The following is a 14,681-nucleotide window of genomic DNA, read 5'->3' as shown; positions in this document are numbered from 1 at the left end:
ATGATCGAATTTTTTTTTTGTTTTTTCACATTTCTTTTTTTTGGGGGGTCCCCAACCCCCTTTTTGTTTGCTAAAAAACACTTTTTTCCCCTAAACGAAAACCTAAAAAAATATATATAACTAAAAAAAAAAAATAGATCATTTGCCCTGTCGACCAAATTGTGTCGACCTTTTGACTGTCGACCCTTTGTCTGTCGACCAGTTGACTAGACACCCTTGCACGTAGATGACAGAAAGACTGCATTCTTTAGCACATCTATATGTGCCCTCTGACCTCTCAAGTGGATTCTTGAACCTGCGGCCCACCTGACATCTATTAAGAGGAAGTTGGACCAAATGTCTCCCTTCTTGGCTGAACTTCATTGGCTTCATCTGGAGACTCAAAATGTGTTAAGGCTGGTGTGCATTGCCCACACAGCTGTGGTTTTGTGCCACCCCTTACAGGGCCAGTACAATGAAAATTTCTGGCGGTTTCAGATTCACATGGAGTAAAGACCTTTTTGACCGGGCATATCTAAAACATCTAAAGCTGGATCTTCCAAGCAAGTCTCCTTGGATGATTTGGCCCACCTTTGCAACTCTTTACCAGTATCTCCTTGTTTGTCCCCTACGCTATTCTCTTTTCATAAGAATTTCAAAAAAGTTCCTTTTCTCTAGATACATGTGTCTATTATGGTGTCATTTGATTTCCTTATTTTAATGTGTTGTGCCACGCTCTACTGCCTTCAGGTTAGGTCTGCGCAGTTTAAAAAACGCAAATAGAAAATGCATAAATAAATAAATGTAGCGTTCCTGATAGATATTTCTGTAAAAGGTGATTTGCCATTCCGTCCTTGTGCTAACAAATATATTCAGGGAAATGTCATATTGACGAATGAAAAAGAAAAAAAAAAAACCTTGCCCACCTGGACATTAACCTATGATCGAAAATCAAAAAACAAGCATTTGACCAGCTTCTTTTTTTTTAGAACAATTTCCTGCACTCTTTCAGCTTTTAAACTTGGGTGCAGACATGAGTTAAAAAATCATTATACAAACTCCTCCTTTTTACGTTTTCTTTTTCCTTGTTTCCCTTTGGCCAAGCCGTTATGCTGTAATCCTGCTCGGTGATCTGATGTATTGCTGTATGTGGTTGTAGAAATGTTATATGTTTTTAGTAATGACATGATCAGCCTAATTTTAAAATATATTAGTATTTACATGCAGGGGACCAGTAGCTTCAGAACTTACGTGCTATGGGGTCCCCCTGCAAGCAATTGTGCATGTTCACAACGTGGTGTAGACAGGGAAAGAGTAAAATCAAGGCAAACTCTTTCAATTTTCCACTCCGTCTCGTGGAAATGTACACACCTCCTGCACATACGCTCTTCAGGCTGCGTTTACAATGGATTCCTATGGAATGCGCGTGTGCATTTTGCAGGTCCTGATGCGAAGTGGATATGAAAGGAATCCATTTGTTGGACGCCTGCATGAAACACGGAGGCACACTCACAAGTTGGAGGTGGAATGCCTGGCAGAGATGTTACTTAACTCTGCTCCGTGCCCCTCCTCTGTCTTATCAGTGCACCAAAATAAGGCATAGTGTAAAATGGAGATGTCAAATCATTGTGCCCAGGGGTGTTGCTAGGTCTGGAAGAGACCCGGGGCTAAGCTGATGTCGGAACGGTCGGGATTCGGGGCTAGCTAGCCTTTTGGTTGTAACTCCTGAGTTTCTATCCGGGGCTACGACCAAAAGACCAGGGGCTATAGCCCCCTGAGCCCCCCCTAGCAACGCTTCTGATTGTGCCTCACTTTCATGGCTGCACTTCATGCTCTGCCCCAGGCAAAATGAGGATCTATGCAGTGGCGTGTCCAGTCTCCCTCGACTGGGGTGGCCCAACTGGGGCACTGACTTATGCAGGGGTGGCATGCAGTACCAATGCATGCGTGCGCGCATGTGCGCGTCCACACACACACACAAACACACACACACTTCTGAATAGCATTGATTTACTATTTGTCTCCACTACCCATATCTACTTTAATTATTAACCTTAGTGTCTTACATTCCTGTGTTTAAAGTTGCATTACTAACATTACAGTGTCTTAAATTCCTACGTTGAAAGTTTCACTAAAAAAGATAATGGAGTGGCACCTGGGGTGGGCAATCAGATTCTATGGGTCGCACATGCCACTCTAGGCCTCTCCCTAGACACGACCATGGATTTATGAGTTTTTGTTATTTTCTTTTAAGGCCCAGAATTTTGCGAGCTGGGTTTGAGCTCTAATAGCAGTGTAAGTAAAAATAAACAAATATTTGTATACACAATAACAAGCAGGTCTACAGGCACTTTCAAAATGGCACGGGCATGAGACCACAGGCACAGGGCAGCTCTTTCGGCACGGCCACTAGTTGGGCCCGGGGATTATGTCTGATAGCCACTGAAAGGCGACAATGTAATCTTCCCCAGGCTGCCGAGCATGCGGGCCCCCGTGACTCTCCAAATGCCAGGGCTGAAACATCTTTTGATTCGGCCCCCTCTCCGCACTCTGCCACCCACCCACTCAAGCTGATGTTCACAGACAAGTATGCGGAATGCCTGCAAAGAATGCCTTCTGCCACAATGAGTGCTCTCCTAGAGTGAGACGCCACATACAGACTGTCACTTGTCAGGGAAAACCGTATTAAAGATTCACTGTTTCGGGGCCCACAATAGAATGAGTTTTTGATCTTGGGAGCCACACTGCAAAATGCGAGGACTATAGTCTCACGTCCCGATTCATGGAATGATGTGCACTGCTGAGAAGTGACTTTGCACTGCTGGCCCAAACCCTGATTCATGGAACTGTGCAAAGTGGATTTTCGCCGTGCAAAGTCAGTGCAAAGTCATTTTTGCAGTACAAGTCATTTTGAAGCATGCAAATATTTCATGAATCGGTTTCTTGATCTCCCAATCTGCAATGAGAAGAAAGACACCCGTGGTTCAGTAAAAGACTAAGGTCTGATTCATGGAATATTTGCCTGGTTCAAAGTGAATTTGCACTGCTGAAAAGTGACTTTGCACTGCCGACACAAACCCTGATTCATGGCATATTAATTTTTTTGCAGTAAAAAACGACTTTGCCCGGACTTTGCACTGCAAAAATACCCTTTGCACGGTTCCATGCATCAGGGTTTTGTGTCGGCAGTGCAAAGTCACTTTTCAGCAGTGCAAATTCACTTTGAATCGGGCAAATATTCCAAGAATCGGGCCCAAACTGTTCAAACGAGAGGCCCCATCAAGCCCTGCAGCGCGGTGACGCACGTCACTTCTTCCTGAAAGTTATCAGCAGCTCTTTTGGCAGCGAAGGATCTCGGAGTTCAGGTGGGATGATATCTCTAGATAAGATCATCAGTTTATGCCAGGAGGATAATACACAAGGACTCAAATGTGGCTCTTTTTGTGAATCGGAATCCAGTGCAAGGCCTTAAGTGTGCTTTAAAATGACAATGTTGTAAGTTGGTGCATTATAAAACAAAACTATATCAAATGCAAAATAAAAGAAAGTACATATGGCAATTATTTGGGGTTATAACATGTGATGTGCTGGGAATGATGCCGACAACAATCTGTTGTGTATACGTCTACACTGGAGAAAGAAGAGGCGAAACAGTGGCATTGCTGAATCACACATACAGCCATGCCAGGATGGACCAGCTAATATGTGTAGGGGTCCTTTAGGACACAGGTCCATTCCTCACATGGCCTCTCTGCTGAATCTTTTTTCCAGGTTGACAGTTCTTGAGAATAGTGTTTCTTATCGTGAGTTGAACTGGTCCCTCGTGAAAACTGTGCCTGCATGCGTGCAGCAAAAAATGCAACCACGCCACTGCACCCTATATATTTATACAATAACTTGGGTTACCACTAAGCTGTGCTAGTTGGGAACGTGGGGTGGTTGAAGCAGCACAGAGCGGTCCATAAGTATGATATAATATGATACGCATGATATTTGTGGCTAACCTATGGTTCAGCGTTGTGAAAGAGTCAGCGTCAAGAGTTTAAGAGCTATCTCTCCTCCAGATGAAGAGGCTAATCTGACCCTTTACAACTTCAAAGACAAGAGAAGATCATTTGTGAGTCCGTCACATGCCACTGATTCGCTCCACGTATTTGGACAAGATGTCTCCTAGTGTTACACTCTGCTGCACTTCCATTGCAAATACTCCTAGTTTATAGAGGCAGCACAAGCCGATTATTGAGAAGGGGGGGGGAGGGGTGCCGAGGTAGGCGGGTACCGGCCAGAGTGCTTACCTTGATTCTTATGCATTGATTCTTTGCATTTATTCAGTCATCAATGTATTCATTCACAGGGACACCTGTACACACCTCACCAAAGATTGATTCCTATCTGAATGTACAAGGCGTGTTCAACTCCAGGCTTCGAGGGCTGGATCCATGTTGGATTTTCATGATACCTCTCATTAATATTTGTTAGGAAAGATTTCGTAATTGTAGGTAATTTTCCTTCCATGTGGCAACACCTAAACTTTTTGCTGTTGTTTTTCACCTCGGTTTCGACTTTGCCAGAGAAGTGCAGCCTTTTGCCGCACTCCTCTGGGCTTTCGCTCCATTCTTACTGGGAAACTGACATGCCCTTAAGATAGTCAGTACCGGGAAACGCTGTTTTCCATAGTTTCTTTTATCATGTTGCGGCTTTCGTGCAACATGACACAAGAGGGCACTGTAAGCTAAGTTACTGCTCTCTTGGGTCTCTAGCCTTCTACAGGCCCTAGATACTCTTTTTGGATTGTAACTGATCGGTGCAAGTGATTCACGGACGGGAATGGTGGCAGCGATCGTTTCTTGTGTTTTGAGCTCCTTTTGGCGTTTTAAGCGCGTTTCTCGCGCTTAGCCCAAAATGGTGGCCTGGCTCCCAAAATGGCCAGACCACGAGGCTCCTTTGTCCTGTTTGCTGACCGTCTTGCTCCCTTCACCTTCCCCAGGTCGAGCCGACCCGGGGCCTTCCTTATTTGGGCATGTACTTTCCCGTGAAACACGGATGCTTTCGCGGGCTTCTACATACCTGGTGTGTGCCTCCAGGATGTGGGCTGGGATGTCTGGTCCCAATACACATCCTGGGTGCCAGAGAGTCTAGGGTGGTGTGAATGCCTGGGACCACCGTGGTCCGTGATAGGTCCACGAATGGTGTGAGTGTTGATGAGCGGATCTCCCATTGGGTCCCCTCCGTTTTGGCGCGAAGGGAACCGTGGATAAGAGGGGGCTGGAAACACCACTACCATGTCGATCTCCTGAGTTCTCACGAACGAAGGAATACAGGAGCCAAGTATCCTGCAACCAAGAGGCTGAACCGAGGAATCGCTGGTGACCCGCTGAAGGACCGCTCCTCGGCACTGCTGTCGCCTTGTGAAACCCTTTTTACCTTTGATCGTACCAGAAGGCCTGTACTGGTACTTCGACCCTTGGAATAGCGGGAACAGCTATTCTCGGCATCTTCACCATCTCCTGCTAGTAAACCTTCGGAAGCGTCTCTGGGCCATCCAGCAGACTGACCAGCCTACACAGGAGCCTTGCTCTGTAACTGCCACCAGGTTGTGTAGTATTTCGAGTCCTTGTCACTCTCACACGCTTCGTACACTTGGCGTTCCCAGGTCTGAAGTGAGTAGTGTACATTTGGCTCAGATACACACGGCCGCTCCGTTGCCCTGCTGTGGTAACAATCTGTGCTGGTCCACTTTGTTTGGGACGTCTTCTACTCAACTCTGCTGCTGCAGCTTCAACACGACGACGAGACGTCCCCTGCTCTCCTGAACCTGCCAGCGACTGAAACTGACGCGGAGAAGCCTGGGTCTGCTTCCATCGGGGACCGGTGAGTAGCATAGCTAGGAACTGGTCGCCCTCCTGCAGGAGCCCATAGCTTTTCCCAGCTGTGTCAAAACAGCACACCTTTCCATACTCGCGCTCTGCTTCTGCCCACAGTGGAGGCTGCGCTTCAGTCGCGGAACTCTGTTCTTCTTCATTTGTGCACTAAACTGAACTGCCTGATTTCCCTCGAAGAGGCTCCCCTTTTGCCCGTTGGCACCTGCGTGTTCAGGTACTTTTGAGCACAAGGCTCCACTCTTCATAGGGCTCGGACTTCCTTTTAGTTAGGTGCCTCTGAAGGCAGACTGGGTCTAAGCATTATTTCCCACTGCCTGTTTTCCTTCCCTTTTAGGTGCACTACACATTTCGTGCATCTAACGCTTAAGACTTGTTTGTATTTGTATATATATTGTATTGGTATGGTATGTGTTGGTTTACTAGAGTTGTATTGTGATTTCTCGCTATGGTCATTGTTTTAAAGGCCTTGGAATAAATGTGTATATATTTTTAATATAACACCTGTTTGGAGTAGTTTGTAAGTGTCCTTGCTTTGTGTGCTCATTGCGGGCTTTCAGTCACCCTCACCCCTCTTGAGACCTAGTCTTGACCGCCGCGATCGCTACCCTGATTGGTCTGGCTTGTCCAGATGTTACCCTGTCCAAGTAAGTAGGTTGGCCTTCTGAACTTCTGCGCCGCCAGGACAGAGTTCAGAAATCGTCTTAACAATATTCATGAAATAAATTTTCATACAATGGGCCTCATTACGAATTTGGATAGCCATGCCGTCATTACCGGCATGGCTACCTCCAAATTCGTGTCCGGTTCCCGAAAAAAGGGAATCACTGGGCCATTCTGATTTTTGCAGGCCCGGTAATTCCCATTTTCGGGACCAGGACCCGTTACGTCCCCATTCAAATTTGAGCCCCCATAGAGCTTAATGGGAATGGGAAGGATGCTAACAATGGACCCGTTAATGATGGGTCCGTTGTTAGCATCCTGGTCTGTTCGCGGGTGCCGGAATGCACGTCTGGCCTGACCAGACGTGTATACTGCCACCCGTGAGCAAACTTGTAATATGGCCGCCACAGTCGTAATGAGGCCCAATGATTCTAAATGATTGCAATTTTTTCCTCTGGAATATTAATGAGGGATATCATGAAAACCTGTCAGGTTTCTGGCCCTGGAGACCTGGAGTTGAACAACTATTTTTGTACAGCACACCCTGTCAACTCAATCACCTCTATGAGCCTGTGTCATCGGAGTGCTCATGGCAAGGACTGGCTTCACTAACAGTGCAAGCCCATTCAAACGCTTGCCAGTACACAAGTGACCTGGTCAGATGTGTCCAGAAGCAGATCAGATTTCGAGCACATTCTCTCATTGGTCTCTCTGCTGCGCCTTCCATGTTGTGAGGAATTTGGCACTGGATTTGTGGAAATCCTGCACCTAGGCACAGGAAATTGGAATGGCATCACCCGGTTGTTACAACTAAGCCATTGAGCTTATCATTGCACGTTAAAATGTATCCACTTCTAACCCGCGAAACATTTGAACTGGCATCAAAGCACTGCAAAGATCAATAACTTCGATACAAACTGTTGAACGATCCAAAGGAGCATATTAGCAAAAGCTACCTCCTAGAAAGTGTATAAGCAGTACCGGGTAGCTCAGTGGCTTGGCTCTTGCAGCAGACATAAATGAAAACAATGTAAACCATAGCTTGAGGAACCCCTAAGCACCGTCTTGGCCTCTTTCCATTCTAAGGTAACTAAAATGACATATAACTAGTAATAGTCGTAGCAGTAGAAGTAGTAGTAACATTATCTATTGAGCACACACGTATTACTAGTACACAACCAGTTTCAAGGCACTGTATAAAACAACTAACAAAAACAGGAAAGTAAATATAAATTGCAATACACAAAATGACAAATTGTGTTGTAATAACTATTTTGTAAGTGTCGGCAGGCAATTTAATGTGTGGAATTTGGTACTGGTCAGTGTATGTAATTTCAATCAGGCAAGTTATTATTTTCCCTTTATTTTAGAATTATTTAAGGGCCCACAGTTCTATGCTAGCAGGTTTTAAGTCAAAAAAGGGGGAGAAGAGTCATTAACATATACAATGGTAAGTGACATCATAGGCAGTGACGATACCGCACAATGAAATATGCAAATCGAAGCAACTGCAGAGAATAAATGAGCATATGTCGTTCAGGAAAGTAATCATCAACACCAGAGAAATAACCAGAGAAAGGAGATTGTCCTATAACTGTTCTGCAAAGAAAAGGTGCACACATCTTAAACCCTTTAAAGGGTATTGAAATATTCCCTGCAAAGCAAAATGCAAATATGAAACATTTTTAAGGTGCTTTTATCATACTGGTCTTGTGTGGGGAAGTTGGGAATGTGGCGACCTTCATAGGAGCCGAACAATCACCAAATCATTCATTGGGCTTTATTACAAGTTTGCTGGTTCCGGATCAGAAAACTCAGAGTTTGCCTGCACAGTTGCTGTGCCCAACAGGTCTGACCCTGCTGGGCGCAGCGGCCACGGTAGGTAGACCGTTCACGAAAGCGCCGGCACTTCGGAGTATCTACTCCCATAGAGTCATGTGGGAATGGGGACTAACATTTTACCAATGCCTTACTTCGGCGGCTGCCAGACTTGTAATCTCCCATTGGCATCGGGAAGTCAGGCGCCGGTAAAATTGTATGGGTCCCGCAGCAAGCCGGTAGCACCAGCAGGGTTACCGCCAGACTCGTAATGAGGCCCATTCAGTTAAAGGGAGAAAAACACTGTTTTCTGAGTGCAAGTATCAAAAAAATCAAAGGGGAATGGTGACCGCCCTCTAAAGACAAGGCACTGTAAGATCTCCACGTGTGTGCACCCTCGACTACTGTCCTCCATGTTGGCACAACACATTCATTTTGTATGAACCAAGGTGCATTGTTTTCTGTTTAAATCTACTCTGAATACCTTCATTTGCGTGCAGCAAACTTGGCAACAGTGCTATGTGAATTCAATTACATGAAAAGGGAATGAGATATCGAACATATGCTCAAAACAATAAAACATTTTAAAAAGTATAAAAGATCAGCAACTTCATAGATTTCTAAGAATAAAGATTCCCTGGAAAATGTGCCCCCTAAATATTTTTCCGTGCCCTTCTATAAAAGGATAGTGACTGCAGGGGATCTATATGATCACCAGGATCCCCAGAATTGCGGCGTCCGAAAATGCTGACTTCTTTGAAAACCCCCTTTACACCGCATACATAAGCAGGGGGAGACCCCCTCAGCACCCACATACTACTATTATATCCCATATCCCCTCACATTATATGTGGTGTAAGGAGGGCCGGGGAAAAAATATGAGGGTGACATTTTGGGCCATTACCATTGCAAGACAGGCAGAGGGGTGATTTATGTATTTAATGTTTGTTTCTAATAAGGTGGGGATGCCTCTGAACTGATGGAGGCTGCATGAAGCACTTCAAATAAACTGGTCTGGTGCCCAATAGTACTGCCCTCATCAATTCTCCATATGTGAGGAATTGAATGGCGAAGAGTATAGGACAAGGGTCTGCAACCTTTGGCTCTCCATATAGTTCAGACTAAAACTCCCATCAGCCCTAGTCACCACTGTCAATGGTAAGGCATCATGGAAGTTGAAGTCCATAACTTCTGCACCACTGCAGGTTGCAGACCCATGGCGTAGAAAGAAAGCAAAAGGCAAAAGAAAAGCATACTCTGAACCTCACCCTGCTGCAATTTACTGGAGAATGGAGTGACACATAGCTCAGCAACATTAATGTTAGCCTGTCTCTTTCACAAGCAGAGCTAGCGGTACTTGGTGATAATGCTTTCGCCAGAGTTGTAAGAATTGCAGTGCAAGTGAACTATAGCGCCTAGAAAAAACACAGGCCACGCTTAATGAAGCTGTTTCCCATTGCAGGGCATTGGTGTTGGAATGTGTATTAACCTGAGGAGATAAGTAGACATGCAGAATTGCCAAGGTTGTTAGCCCACCCCCATTCCCTGTCTTTACAATGCCGAATTCCATAACTTAATTGCCTCGCCACTGGAAATGGCCTTAAGCTGCTCCTTTTTGCATGAATCTCACGTACCAGTCATCTCTGCATTTCTGGACTCTCTACTTGATTGGCCGCACACTTGATGAAACTTGCAAACAAAGCCATTAAGCTCACAGGGAGGTTAAAGTGCCCTGCTATTGAGAACATGTGGAATACAAACAGCCATGGACAACATTGCTTGCTTCCAACTTCGGCAATGCAGTGCCCCTTCTCGATTTAAGGGAGTTAAAGGGTTAAGCACAGTTCCTAAACAGTGGGCGGATTGGATGGCAAAACTCAGTAATGTGGCACATGAAGATTATGTTAGCATACCATATGACTGCTGTTGCCTAAACAAATATAATTTGGGATATATTCCAATTTGTTGATTCAATCTATAACATAAACTGCTTCCCTGATCCAATGGTGAATTCCATTAGATGGTTCACGGAATTTCACAATTGGGGTCATTGTCCCAGTGTGTGCAAAAATACCACCGGGGGAATTTCTGTCTGCTCCTGGGATTTATATCACTTCAGGGTAAAAATGTAACAAAGAATGATCCTCACAAGTCCATCTGGAAGGGGGCTTGGTAATTACCGGTGTATTGCCTGCAAGAGCACAGTAAACCGGGTGTAATGCTTTTTGCATTATCATGGATAAACGTTTCTGAAAAATCACACCTTGTTATTGACGTGGCATGGTTGTACAGGTTCAGAGCCATTATGTGGTTGCACATCTTTATTGGCACTGCATGATTGTACAGGCTTATTGACACAGCATGGTGGCACAGGTTTATTGACACAGCATGGTGGCGCAGCGCTATTGACCTGGCATGATTGGACAGGTTTACTGGTATGGTGTGGTTGTACAGCATTGCTGGCATGGCTTTACAGTTTATTAGTATGGCATGGTCTATACGGCTGTATTGACATGGCATGGTTGTACAGCTGTAGAGCCATTAAGTGGTTGTACAGCTTTATTGGCACTGCATGATGGCACAGGCTTATTGGCACCCAATGGTTGTCCAACGTTACTGATATCACAATGCTGTATAGCCTTACTGATATGGTGTGGTTGTGCAGCTTTATTGGCAGTGCATGATGGTACAGGTTTATCGGCGGGGCACGGTTGCCCAGCTTCAGAGCCATGGCGGAGTTGCACAGCTTTGTTGGCCTGGTGTGATTATACAGGTTTATTGGCACAGCGTGTTTGTACAACTTTACTCATATCGGAATACTGTATTGCTTTACTGATATGGTGTGGTTGTACAGCTTTAATGATGGTGTGCTTATACAACTTTAATGGCATGGCATGGTTGTACAGGTTTACTGCCATGGCACCATTGTAAATATGTAGTGGCAAGGCACAGATGTACAGCTTTATTGATATGGCATGGTTTTAACAGCGTCATTGCCATGGCATGGTTGTTGAGATTCATGGCACGGTTATGCAGCTAGATTGATTAATGGTTGTGTAGATGTATTGGCATGGCATGGTTGTACACATTCATTGGCATAGCGTGGTTGTACATCTTTATTGGCATTGAGTGATAGTAAAGCTTTAATCAGTGCTTTAAGTGGCGTGAGAAAACGAGGGGGCTTTAATAAGGGTGTGTGGTCCTAATGGTTGCCGTGGCCTGCAGTGTGCCGTGCATGTCATGCAATTAGTGGAAGGAGCTGGCAGAAAATGCATTTAAACCATTAGTGTCACTATCCCCACAGCATGCAGTTGTATGCAGACTCCGATGGGGAGACTGTATACAACTGCATGTTCTGGGGTACAATGACACACCAATTGTAGTCATTTATATGCATGCAATGTAAACCACTCCCAATAGCAAGAAAATAGATTTTTTTGTATTTATTTTCCATGCTCAGGATTCAAACAGGACACCTACAGGTAACCAGACAGTGCCACAGACTACTGTGCTATTCGGTAATTGGTGTAATCCTGTGTTTCATTCAATAGATTGCTTTCCACATAAATCCAATAAAGGGGCTTTATATGGCAAGCAGTCTATTACATGAAACAAAATAAACCCAGAACCTACTACGACATAGCACAACACTGTGCTTTTTGATAGCTGCTATTTCGCATTTGTTTTATTCAATAGACTGCTTGACACAAAACGCCTGTAACAGGACTTTATGTGACAAGCAGTCTACTGAATGAATCAGCGGTAGTCCAACACCTAGCCAATAGTGAAGAGGATATGATGCTGGCTTGTAAGGAGCTCAGCTCGAGTTTGAATCCCGGCAGTTGAGCCGTAAAACTAAAAATATATAAAGACAAAAAAGTTGATTTCATTGGCGAGTGGAGCCCTTACTCGGTGGAAGTTTTGGGAGACTGTCCAGGCTGACCCCCGGCTAACCCCAGCCCACTTAAAGCCATGGCTTTAGTAGCATGTATGGTTGTCCATCCATCAGTCACACGCTCATGTGTTTCCCGGACCTTGCAAGGAGCAGAACATTGTGATTAGCGTTAATTTACTAGTGAATATGTTCATTGTGTTGACTACCTACACTTCTACTTCTGAGCTTGCAAAGTATAATGTTTCTTAGTGGCAATTCTGTGTTGCCTAACTATGGTTTCCTACAAAATCACACAGTGTAGGTTGCACAGCAAAGAATCAAGCGTATATCAATTCTCACAACCCTCTACTCATGGTCAATTCTACCCCATTTTGAATATCATTGTAGAGAAGCAGATATGTACATCCACAGGAGATGCTGCCCCCATACTGCTGTTGTTTTGGAGACATGAGACCGTGCCTTGGCTGGCACCGGCTATCATACCAATACCGCAGGGAGTATTTGGAAGGAGATATCTATTGACACAACCCTATCAAATGTACCCTCAAGTTGATGACAACCCACAGAAGGAACTCCCAGGAGGAATATGAGCAAGAGCTAAAAACATGAACTGATGTCATCATAAGAAAAGTCTGTACAACGTCTCGAGATACTGAATGAGGATGATGTATGGATCCTAGAGGACAAATGATGAAGTAAATAATTGAGTGGACTATCAAAAGGGAAAAGAAGAAGATTGCACGTTAACAAAGTGCTGCAGAAAACAGAAGTTCAATTAATGTACATGCACTGAAAAGCAAGATAGATCAAGTCATTGTATAGGGTAGCTATGAGTAGCGAATAGAATGCAGGTGTAGCCACCATTGTATAGAAACTGGACATTGGTGTCATGAAATAGTAAGCCAAAAACCATGAAAGGGGAATGAAAAGCTGTGTCGCATTGGAACAACAGGCTGCTAAAGCTGCATGGCGAGGCTGTCTGGCCTGAAGTCAAGATCCTAGAAATCAAGGTCAGCTATCTACTCTGAAGAAGAACGTATGTGCGGACGATGAATCCTCTCACGTTAAGGTGCAAGGAAGAACACAAAGGATGGCAATTTTTAATTCATTTTAAGCATTTAAAAGCTGCAGAATGGACCAAATTGTGGTCTCTTGTCACGTGAGCCAATGATGGAAATAGAGTTCGAACTTGGAGTTCCAGACACGATAACGATTGCCATCACTCCCGTGCATTCCCAGGATGAGAATACTCTGCAAGGCGAAGTACAACGAAAATTTCAGGGCAGAAGGCATGGGTGATGAGAGAGTTTGGGCTAATTGAGTGGTGAGGTGTCTTCATGTCCTATCTCCCTGGACCTGGGTCTTGGCTTATGTGCTGCTAAATGAACCGACGGTTCCAGACATGGCACAAGCATGCCAACAATTTTATTAGTCCGTATAATGAAGGACCTTATAGCTTAGAAGACCAATGAAACACAGTGTAACTATTCCTTCTTATATTACATGTTGAAGAGGTAGGAATACGTTGTCCAGATATTTCCCTTAACCAATCCTGACCCTTGATAGATTTTTCACTATTGCCAAGTAGTATGATGTCACTCTGATGCAGAATGATTGTATAATTATGGTTTTTGAGGAAATCATGGAGAGACTGAGCGTATGTCCGTTGATGTTCGTTGTAACCTCCCCTTTTAGATAATTGTTAATAAAACCGTAACTTGCCATCTTCTTGAGTTTGTCCGATTATTTGGACTCAGAATTCTTCTAGTGTAATGCCATCCATTATCATATGCATGTTCCAAGGTCCAAAAGCTCATCATAATGAGAGGCATTTGTGCTTTTAGCCATTGGAAGCCCTTCCTTTAGTAAATCACTTTGATAGCCTTTCACCCACTCAGTCATTTTAAGATTAAGATGTTGGCAAGGTGCTCATGCCACCTGCCAATAAGTGAGCAAGGTCTGCAGGATCTCATTTGGTGGACTTCCAGAGCTACCGACTGGTACCTTCCCATGGTTTCCTTGTATGCATTGCTGGTGCTGTCTTTGTTACCACGGGGTCATTATGCTCCATGCCAATAACATAGTGCACACATGTACTTGTGCTGTGAGCATCACCTTTCATCCCTGTCACCTGACATGTAGTGGTGAAGGGCAGGCTCAAAGGTCACATGTACATTCGTGAGAAGATGCTGGAACACCAGACCGAGGTGACTTTTTAATTATTTGCACCTCTAGGTAAAGTTCTTATAATTGTGTATCAGAGCAGGCCAGTGGCATATTGATACCTAAAAAGAAGCCATGTCTGGATATGAGATATTGGCTACTGAGAGTTCAAAATTATAAATGCCACATTCATTTGGATTTCATATTAGTGTCAGGTTAGTGGGGTGGACAACTTCCATCCCTGGATGAGCTCGCTCGCTCTCTCTCTCCCCTCGTCGGGTTTC

General features: G+C 44.6%; 1 protein-coding gene across 5 annotated transcripts in view; it reads right to left on the bottom strand.

Moving 5' to 3' along the window:
- The window catches only part of PRDM16 (PR/SET domain 16), a 1,279,606-nt gene that overhangs the window by 1,182,808 nt on the left and 82,117 nt on the right, over nt 1-14,681 (bottom strand). The window lies entirely within an intron of this gene.

The sequence above is a fragment of the Ambystoma mexicanum genome, chromosome 8 (genome assembly GCF_040938575.1).
Source record: "Ambystoma mexicanum isolate Mex_15411 chromosome 8, UKY_AmexF1_1, whole genome shotgun sequence".
Taxonomy (NCBI): Eukaryota; Metazoa; Chordata; class Amphibia; order Caudata; family Ambystomatidae; genus Ambystoma; species Ambystoma mexicanum.
This window is presented reverse-complemented; position numbering and strand designations above follow the sequence as displayed.